Consider the following 8943-nt stretch of genomic DNA (forward strand, 5'->3'; position numbering starts at 1 on the left):
CTGCATATCGTGGAGCTCTGCTTCTAGGTTTGAGAAATGAGCGCTGACGGGTGGGATCTAATCATAATGCAAGCTTGGTATGATGAGCAGTGGCTGCAGAACTTTTGGATGTACAAGGCCACATTCCTGGATCTGTGCACCAAGCTCACCCAAGCCCTCCAGCGCAGGGCAACAAAAAAAGAGAACTTCACTGACAGTGGAAAAGTAAGTGGCAATCACACTGAGGAAACTTACAATGCCAGATTGCTACCAGTCAGTGGGAAATCATTTTGGAGTTGGAAAATCCACTGCAGGGGCCTTTGTCATGCAAGTGTGCAGGGCCATTAATCATCTCCTGTTATCCAGGACTGTGACTCTCAGCAATGTGCAAGACCTAGAGGATGGATTTGCAGCAATGGGGTTCCCGAACTGCGGTGGAGGAATAGATGGCATTCATATCCCTATTTTTGCACCTGGCCACTTTGCCACAGAGTAGATCAGCAGAGAGGGCTACTTTTCTATGGTTATGCAAGCATTGGTGGCTCACGGGGGATGCTTCACCAACATCAATGTTGGCTGCTCAAGGAAGGTGCATGTTTAAGAACACAGGACTTTTCAGAAAGCTATAACTGGCGAATTACCATTGGCAATGTTGAAGTGCTATTAGGTTTGGGGAAGACCCAGCCTCCCCTGCTCCCTTGCTTCTTGAAGCCATACACTAGCCACCTCAACAGCACCAAGGAACTAGCGCCCAAGCAGGTACAGAATGATGGTTGAATGTGCTTTTGGAAGATGGAAGGGATGCTGGCATTGTTTACTTACAAAAATTGTATCTCAGTGAAAAAAATCCTAATAGTTATAGCAGCCTGCTGTGTCTTGCATAAGATCTGTGAAGCCAAGGGGGGGGGGGGCACAACGAGGAGTCCTTGTGGCACCTCAGAAACTAACAAATTTATTTGGGCATAAGCTTTCGTGGGCTAAAACCCACTTCATCAGATGCATGGAGTGGAAAACTACAAAAACTATTTTTTCCCCCTGCTGATACACCTTGTCAACTGTTTGAAATGGGACACCTTGATTACATTGAACTCATTAGCACTACAAAAGTGATTTTTCCTCCCTTCTTGTGAACTGTTGAGAATAGCCCACTTCCACCTTAATTGAATTGGCTCATTAGCACTGACCCCCCCACTTGGTAAGGCAACTCCCATCTTTTCATATGCTGTGTATTTGTACCTATTTATTACCTCTCTACTGTATTTTCCACTCCATGCATCTGATGAAGTGGGTTTTAGGCCACATAAGCTTATGCCCAAACAAATGTTAGTCTCTAAGGTGCCACAAGGACTCCTCATTGTTTTTGCTGATACAGACTAACACTGCTACCCCTCTGAAACCTGTCAAAAGGGGGGGAAATTGCCACGGGGCTGTAGGGCAGGAGTGGAGCAGCTGTCAGCGGAGTTTGAGCAGCCAGACACAAGGGCTGTTAAAAGAGCTCAGCACAGGGCTATGTGGCTCAGGGAGGCTTGGAAAGAGCACTTTAACAGTGAGCCACAGTGTGTGTACTGTGGTGTACTGTGCTGTACCTGCCCTTGATGTTTTGGGGTCATTAGGAATTGTGTGGTGCTTGATATACACCTCTGAGTAGAACACTGTCAGTGCACCTATTAATTTTGCAGTGCTTGGTGTTTGTTTATGATTGTTACACTTTGTCACTGATCTGATGAGCTGTGTTATGCTGTAGTATGGTGACAAGTAAATGTGTGTTTTCATAACTGCAAGGCACTCTACAGCATATGTTGTGAACGAATAAAGATTAATTATTTTCCAAATAATTTTACTCTAACAAAACCAGTGCACAGAAAAATCTGTGTAACTTTAAAAGCAAATACATCAAAAATTTACTAAATTAATAGAACAGAACTTAAGGAGAAAGAACATTCATGTCCATTAATACACTTTATATGCTTTTAAAGTGTGTATGATAAAATACGTGTATCTGAAAAAGTATAATAGATTTTAAAAGTATGAACATAGAGCTTACTTGTACAGCTGTTGTTTTTTATGACAATGTCAGTGCATTCATTTCGGTGATGTTGGCCAACCTAATCATTTCAAATTATGATTTGCAAGCAAAGTCTAAATGAGCTCTCCCTAACAGCTAATGATGAGCTGGGGGCTTGGGGGAAAGGCTTCAGGACCAGATTTTATTTACATTCACACCTAATCTACCTAGGTATCCAGCAAACAGAGCTGTGTTGCCCAAGTGATAGAGTTTTGGCTGGGGTTCAGCCAAATCACTTGAATGCGGGGGGAGAGGGAGGAATTAAATGTTGTTGCTCTTATTGTATGAGTAAAGGGCAGTAGAACTGTACTTAGCCTGTGTTGACTGAGGGCATCGAGAGAGGGTGGGGACAGGTATTTTGCTTGATGGTCTGTCTGAGTCACAAGTACCATTTAACCTGCCCCTCTCCAGTGTTTAAAGACAGCTGATTAGGCTCCATAGATAGTCTTTGTTTTGTTAAGTGGCCACTACAGCTGAAATCACTGATAATCAGGTCTAAGTGCTTAGTCCTGCTGTGGGGACAGTGCTGCTGTGGAAGAGACGGCCCAGCCTGCAGTAGCAGCGAGGTTTTACTACAGCCCACCTTCACCCTCACAGTCTCACCCCTCATTGGCTCTGACACCCCCCTGTAAATTCGAACACCCCTCCCTAATTTCAATTCCTGGGGAAACCACTGATTCTTAATGCCCATGGGGTTGAATGGCAGGGGTAGGAATGTTCCCCCTACTACCATGTGGAATGCTGGGAGGTGTGTGAAGGGAGGTGCTGTATTGGAGTTCTCCAGGGACTGGAAAGGGAGAAGATCCCATGGTTGTTGAACCTGTAAGTCCGCAACAATCGGCAGCATCTGTTTGCTGCCAGAGAAGCTCTATTAAGTCCTGGTGCATCTCCCTCTCCTTTTCCTGCTGGGACTCCTGGGCCTTTCTCCTGTCTGCTGTTTCCTTCTCCAGGCTGCCTGCAGTGATCACCCTCCAGGCCCAGTGCTGATGGTGCGATGCAGCACTGCGTTGCAGGATCTCATTTAACATGTTATACCGAGTCCTCTTCTTTCTCATTTGGCTCAGGTTTTCTGCAAGTGTGGAGAGGGACCCCTTAAAGGCCGCAGCAGCTGCAGATAAAACACACAGAGGTACCATTGTCAGTTTAGTCACAAAAGAAGGAAAAACTTAAGATTCAGAACTCCGTTCCCTTGCTCCCCATAACCTTTAAACAAGACGTGCTCATTGACACTTCTGCTTGGGAGTGCCTGTGCATGGCATCACTCAGCACCAGCCACAGTGAGTGTGAGCTGCAGGGGTGAGGGAAATGAGGAAGGAACTGCTCAGTTGCATGAAACTTAGCCCTGGTCTACACTGGGGTGGGGGAGGGGATCGATCCAAGTTACACCAGTTCAGCTACGTGAATAACGTAGCTGAAGTCGACGTACTTAGATCGACTTAATGTGGTGTCTTCACTGCGGTGAGTCAACTCCCCCGTCGACTCCATCTGCGCCTCTCATGGCGGTAGAGTACAGGAGTCGATGGGAGAGCGTGCGGAGGTCGATTTATCACGTCTAGACTAGACACGATAAATCAACCCCCGTTGGATCGATCGCTGCCCACAGATCCAGTGGGTAGTGTAGACATACCCTGAGTGTAGGGCAATGGCACTGAGTACTGGCACCATTTTCTGGAGGCAGTGGTGATTGTAGCTGAGATCTCACTCCTGAGGGTAACAAAGGCACAGAGAGCACAACTGCTGGTGGTGGTGTCCCAAAGCCATCTGGGCCCCTATGCTGCTAGTCTGTGTACTGCACGGTGCCTGCCAAATTATCACTGACTGGTGTGCAAAAGTGTCCTACTGCAGAGGAAGAAATGAGGCCACCATTCCTAGAAAGCTCCAGGAGAACTTTGCAGAGTACCTCCATGACAGTTTCATCAAAATCTCAGGAGGATTCAAAGCCCATCGCGGTGTACATAAACAAACTGCTCAGCATGGCTCCCCCTGCCTACATCTACAGGGAAGTGAAAATCCCATAACAATGCTCTCTCTCTTCATTGTCCCGCTACCTCTTCTAGTATGAGTAAATTAATGAAAAGTCAATAGTTGTGTCCTGTTAAGTTGGGGGTGCTATCAGTACATCATTGTAATGGGAAATACGTTTACACGCTTACCTGAGATTCCTTTCCCTGCGTCAGGCTTGCCCATGCTCGACTGACTGGACTGCGCTGGAGTCTCACACAGGTCCTGGCTCACAGTGTAGCTGGATTCCCACCCCCCAGTTTCCTGTCCCCCATCCTCCTCCTCGTTCTTGCTGTTTATGCCAGGAGTCTGGGGCTTGGGCTTCTTGGAGGTATCCATGGTGAAAAGTAGGGGTGCGAGTGGGGTCTCTGCCAGATATGCCATGCAGCTCTTTGTAAAAGTGACGGGTCTGTGGCTTGGCACCAAACTAACGGTTGGCCTCCCTGGCCTTCTGATATGCCTGATGCAATCCGTTCACTTTCATGTGACGCTGTTGCTGATCCCTTTGTCATGCCCTTTCTCCTGCATCCCCCATGCAATCTGCTCATAGATGTTGACGTTTCTACGGCTGGTCCGTAGCTGTGCTTGTGCAGCCTCTTCCCACAGACTCAGGAGACCCAATGTCTCCTGTACTCCAGGGTGGAGCATGACTGAAGCATGAAGCCGGCATGGTGACTTGTGCAGTTGCACACGACAGCGGGAGCTGCTAGGTGTGTTTGCCAAGCTGGACAATCAGGAAAAGGCGTTTCAAAAATTTGCAGGGCTTTAAAGGGGAGGAGGCCCTCCTGTCTGCATGACCCTGGGCAGTGGAGTTCACAATTATGAGCAGAGTGGTCAGTGTCAGGCATTTTGGGAGGACTGTTAGAGTTGACATAGTGTCTAAACTTGTGCTGCGTTGACCTCAGGACACCGTCCAAGGCCACTAAGGGAGGCGGTTACTGCGTTGCTGTAACTGGGCACTTACCTCAGTAGGAGACAAATTTAAACATAGACACATGCACAACTAGGTCAATGCAAGGCAGCTCTCCACAACCCAACTTTGTAGTGTAGGCCAGGCCTTAGAATAGGTATATGTATCACTTGGATAATTGTTCTTACAAAGTCAGTCCTTCTAGTATCCTCCTCATTTTTGATTTTTCTCTGAACACACTCAGGTTTGTCAGTCACCTCCTGGTAGGGAAACATCCAATTCTAGGTGCCAGCTTAACCAGTGTTTTAGAGCAGGGACCATCCCTTCCCTGCTGTAGGACTCAATGTCTCTGTGTATAGGGCCAAAACCTCCACTGGCTTGTTTGACTTATCTCATTGCAAATGCCTGTCTCATTGGCTGCCTCTAAAGCCTCAGCCATCCTTGCTGCCCGATTTCCTCCTCTCTGAGGACCTGTTTGATTGATTTTTCCCCAGATTGAGTCTCCTGGGGAAAGCAGGGTCCAGTACACCTGTGATTTGTTACCACTTAAGGGAAGGCAACTGGGGAAGTTGCTGGGAGAGCTGAGACAGAGCTTCCGAGAAGACTCAGGAAGTAAACTGCTAGGGGAGTTCCTGGAGAAGCAGCCTGAGAATCCAGCAAATGCAGGCTAACGAGGGGACCAGCACAGCCCCTTGACTTCCAGGGCAGAGACTGAGTAGAGCCTGGTAAAGATGGATAACTGTACCTAGCAAAGAGGTTGGTGCTAGGTGGACCTTATAGATAGGGGTCTGTGGCCAGTGGGAGACAGGTGGAAGAGTCCTTACTGTGCCTTTGGTTTATGTTAAACCAGACCCCAGCAAGAGGGTTTGTTATTGGACACAAGTGCCTGTGGACAGTAAAGGAAATCTGAGACCAAGTGCCACGGAGCCACGCTTGGCCAGCAGGTGGGCCCACCCATTTAAAGGCCCTTAGGATTATTCGTCTGTCATAGGAATCCAGCTCCTCCCTATTTTTCTTATCACCTGGGAGTGTCATTAGTGTTTTTATTCCCCATTCTGGAATCTTATTAAAGCAGTAGGAGGACCAGACTGTTGCTTCTGCTTCTTATGGCTCCCCCTTTCCCATACCTTATTCTGTTGTTACGGATCATTCCCCTCAGTTTAGGGCCTTTTAGCCAGTTTTTAGGCCAGGCGATGGTCCCAGATCCAAGCCAGTTTGAATTAATGTTGAATAAGATGATAGGAGAGCCTATCTCAAATGCTTTGCTGGCATCTTGTCACTGCTGGGTGCACCTTTATTCGGTAATTTTAATGTAAATAGGGTGCAGCTGGGCGCAGTGCTGCTGCTAAGCTGTGTGGGTGGAGGTTGTTTTTGAAGCTAGAATGATTAGTACATTTAGTATGTTCCTGCTCCTCTAATTTCAGGTGACTGGCCCAGCTCTCTGCATTTGTCAAATATTGACACAGTTGCAAAGTGACCTTAAAAACACAGAGATCACCATGTGCAATCCAGGCATCTGTCCTCTGCCACGGTTCCTAGGGAGTGAGGCACAGTTGCAGGGGTGCCTGCAAATTGCAATCTCCTTTTCCCTGCTGTTCAGTCTCTTACTCCCTGCACTGACCCCAAGCTGCCTCCTTTCTTCTGGGAAGACAGGAGAGAATAAGCAAGACAACTGTGAATGTCCTAGCTGTAATATAGAGACACCTTAGCCTTCCTCCAATGCTTTGGTGTGAGGTGATAGCCTGGGGGCTCTGCTTTCCCACCCAGTCAGGCGAGGCCATCCTGCCTCCGTGAAAGGGGCCCTCAGGTCACTGCAGTCCTGGAGCTCAGGCCCAAAAATTCAACGGACTTATAGTGATGGGGAAAGAGCACCAGGACAGAGCCCAAGCCCTACCAGTAGCCTCTGCCCCCTCTCCCTCCCTGCAAGCAGTTAATCAGCTGGGCAAGACCCTCCTGTCCCCACCTGGAACTTGGAAAGTACTGTGTGCTAATGTTCTTGACACCTCCCCCTGTGCAGAGAGGCTCTGGCTGCAGCACATGGCCTTATTTCCCCAGCTGTCCCAATGGTGCATATGCTCCTTCGCCTTCACCCTCCTCCCTTCCCCAGCCCCTCTGCATGTCTTTTGCTCTCTCTCTTGGGATGATTTGCTCATGCTCTCTAGGTAACACAGGTTGTTTCCAGCTTGATCTCTGATCCATCATACAACCTCCCTGAGACCCAGGGCATCTCAGCTCTTTCCTAAGGGAGTCCTTGGGGATTTCTCCAAATGCCTCAGCATGTGACTCACTTCTCCCCAGAACCCCTGTTCTCAGGTAGGGGAGGGAGCCTACATAACTGCTCTTTGTACCCCTGGCTGAAGAGTCATTTCTCTGGCTGCCCTAATACTAATATTTACACTCCCCCCATGGAGGTAAACACTAGTTAGAAGATGTATCTAATGCACAGACCGGAAAAATACTCCATGAGTGCAGAGGGATATAACAAAGAGCTTCGTATTGAGCCACTGTCCCCCAGGCTCTGGCAGCCCCGTTTTCTGTGCTCTGAACCTTTCCCATGTTACTTTTACAGGCCCTGCTCTGAGGAAGCTCACAATGGTAATGGCCACATTGCTATTCTTTAACACGCTGTATGAAGCACTAGATCTTTTGGGGGTTCATTATTCATTTTGACTTCAAAGCTCTCAGGTTAATCCTGCCTTCCTGTTCTCAGCAGATTCCTCCCCTGCATCTCCAGGGCTTATCTGTCCACCTGACTAGTTTCTTGCTTGGCAGAATCTTTTCATCTCCTCTCTTTTTTGGGCTCCCTTTAGTACATGCCCACTCTCCCACTCGTGTGGGATAAAAGGGGCCTCCAGCACTACCCCCTACCCCCCGAAGGGGGTTGTATCAGGAATTGCTTTATTAAACTTAACTGGAAAGAACTCCAATGGGCTGTAGCAGCAGCTGGTTCTCTGGCAGACCACTGGCTATGGTGCTCAGAGAGAAGAAAAAATGGTTGAATCCTGAATGGGAGGCTTGTGGCTAAGCCATGGGGCAGGGCTGAGAGAAAGTTCACTTCCTTAAAGCATTATGTGTTACATTTCTAGAGGGATCAATCCCTGCTCTGAGGAGATCAAGATGCAGTGCCCATCAAGCTCAGAGGAGAGGGCAAGCATGGGGTAGGTCGTCTTCATCCTGACCTTGCTCTTTGTGACCACAGTGAGTCTTTGGGAGGGGTTTGGGGAAGGAGAGCTGGGGGGCTGGCACACACAGACTGGGAGATTGCTTCGTGTGTAAGGGGCCACATGGAGGAGAGTGAGCGTGGGCCCAGGAAATGAAGGGAGTGGTGGTGTTGGCATCCTTGGTGAAGCAAGGGGCTAAGAGGAGACCCTAAGAAATGAGTCAGAGTGAAGACCATGCTGGAGCTGTGTAGGGCATTGAAGGCAAAAATGAGAAGTTTAAACTGGATGTGATGGGCAAAGGGGAGCTAATGGAAGGACCCTCAGAGGGGAGGGATGCATTTGGGACTGGTGAATAAAGGAGAGAATCCTTGCAGTTGCATTTTCGATGGAGTGGAAGTGGGGGTGAGTATTGGGGAGGCCAGGAAAGAGGAGGCTGCAGCAATCACAGATGACCAGGGCATTGACAAATGTGTGACGGGCAGAAAGGAAAGAACAGGGAGCCAGCCTGGATGTGAGGGGAGGAGTCAAAAATGAGTCTAGGGTTATGTCTACACTATGGGGTAGGTAGGTGATTCCCAGATCACATACACGAGGCTCAGCCGTGCTGAATACAAACTATCTGAACCCTGTGGGGAAGTTCTCAGCATGTCTGAGCCAGGCAACCGCTACCCGTGCTACCATAGCTACCCTGCTATTTATACTCGCACTAGCTCTCATCAGCTAGCGTGAGTATGGGTAAGAGAGCTGGGAATCACACATGTAGCTCAGTGTAGACATAGCCCATGTGACAGGGAGGTGGTGGGGCCAACAGCAATGGGGCAAGGAGG

This window comes from Lepidochelys kempii, chromosome 6, assembly GCF_965140285.1.
Source record: "Lepidochelys kempii isolate rLepKem1 chromosome 6, rLepKem1.hap1, whole genome shotgun sequence".
In the NCBI taxonomy this organism is placed as follows: domain Eukaryota; kingdom Metazoa; phylum Chordata; order Testudines; family Cheloniidae; genus Lepidochelys; species Lepidochelys kempii.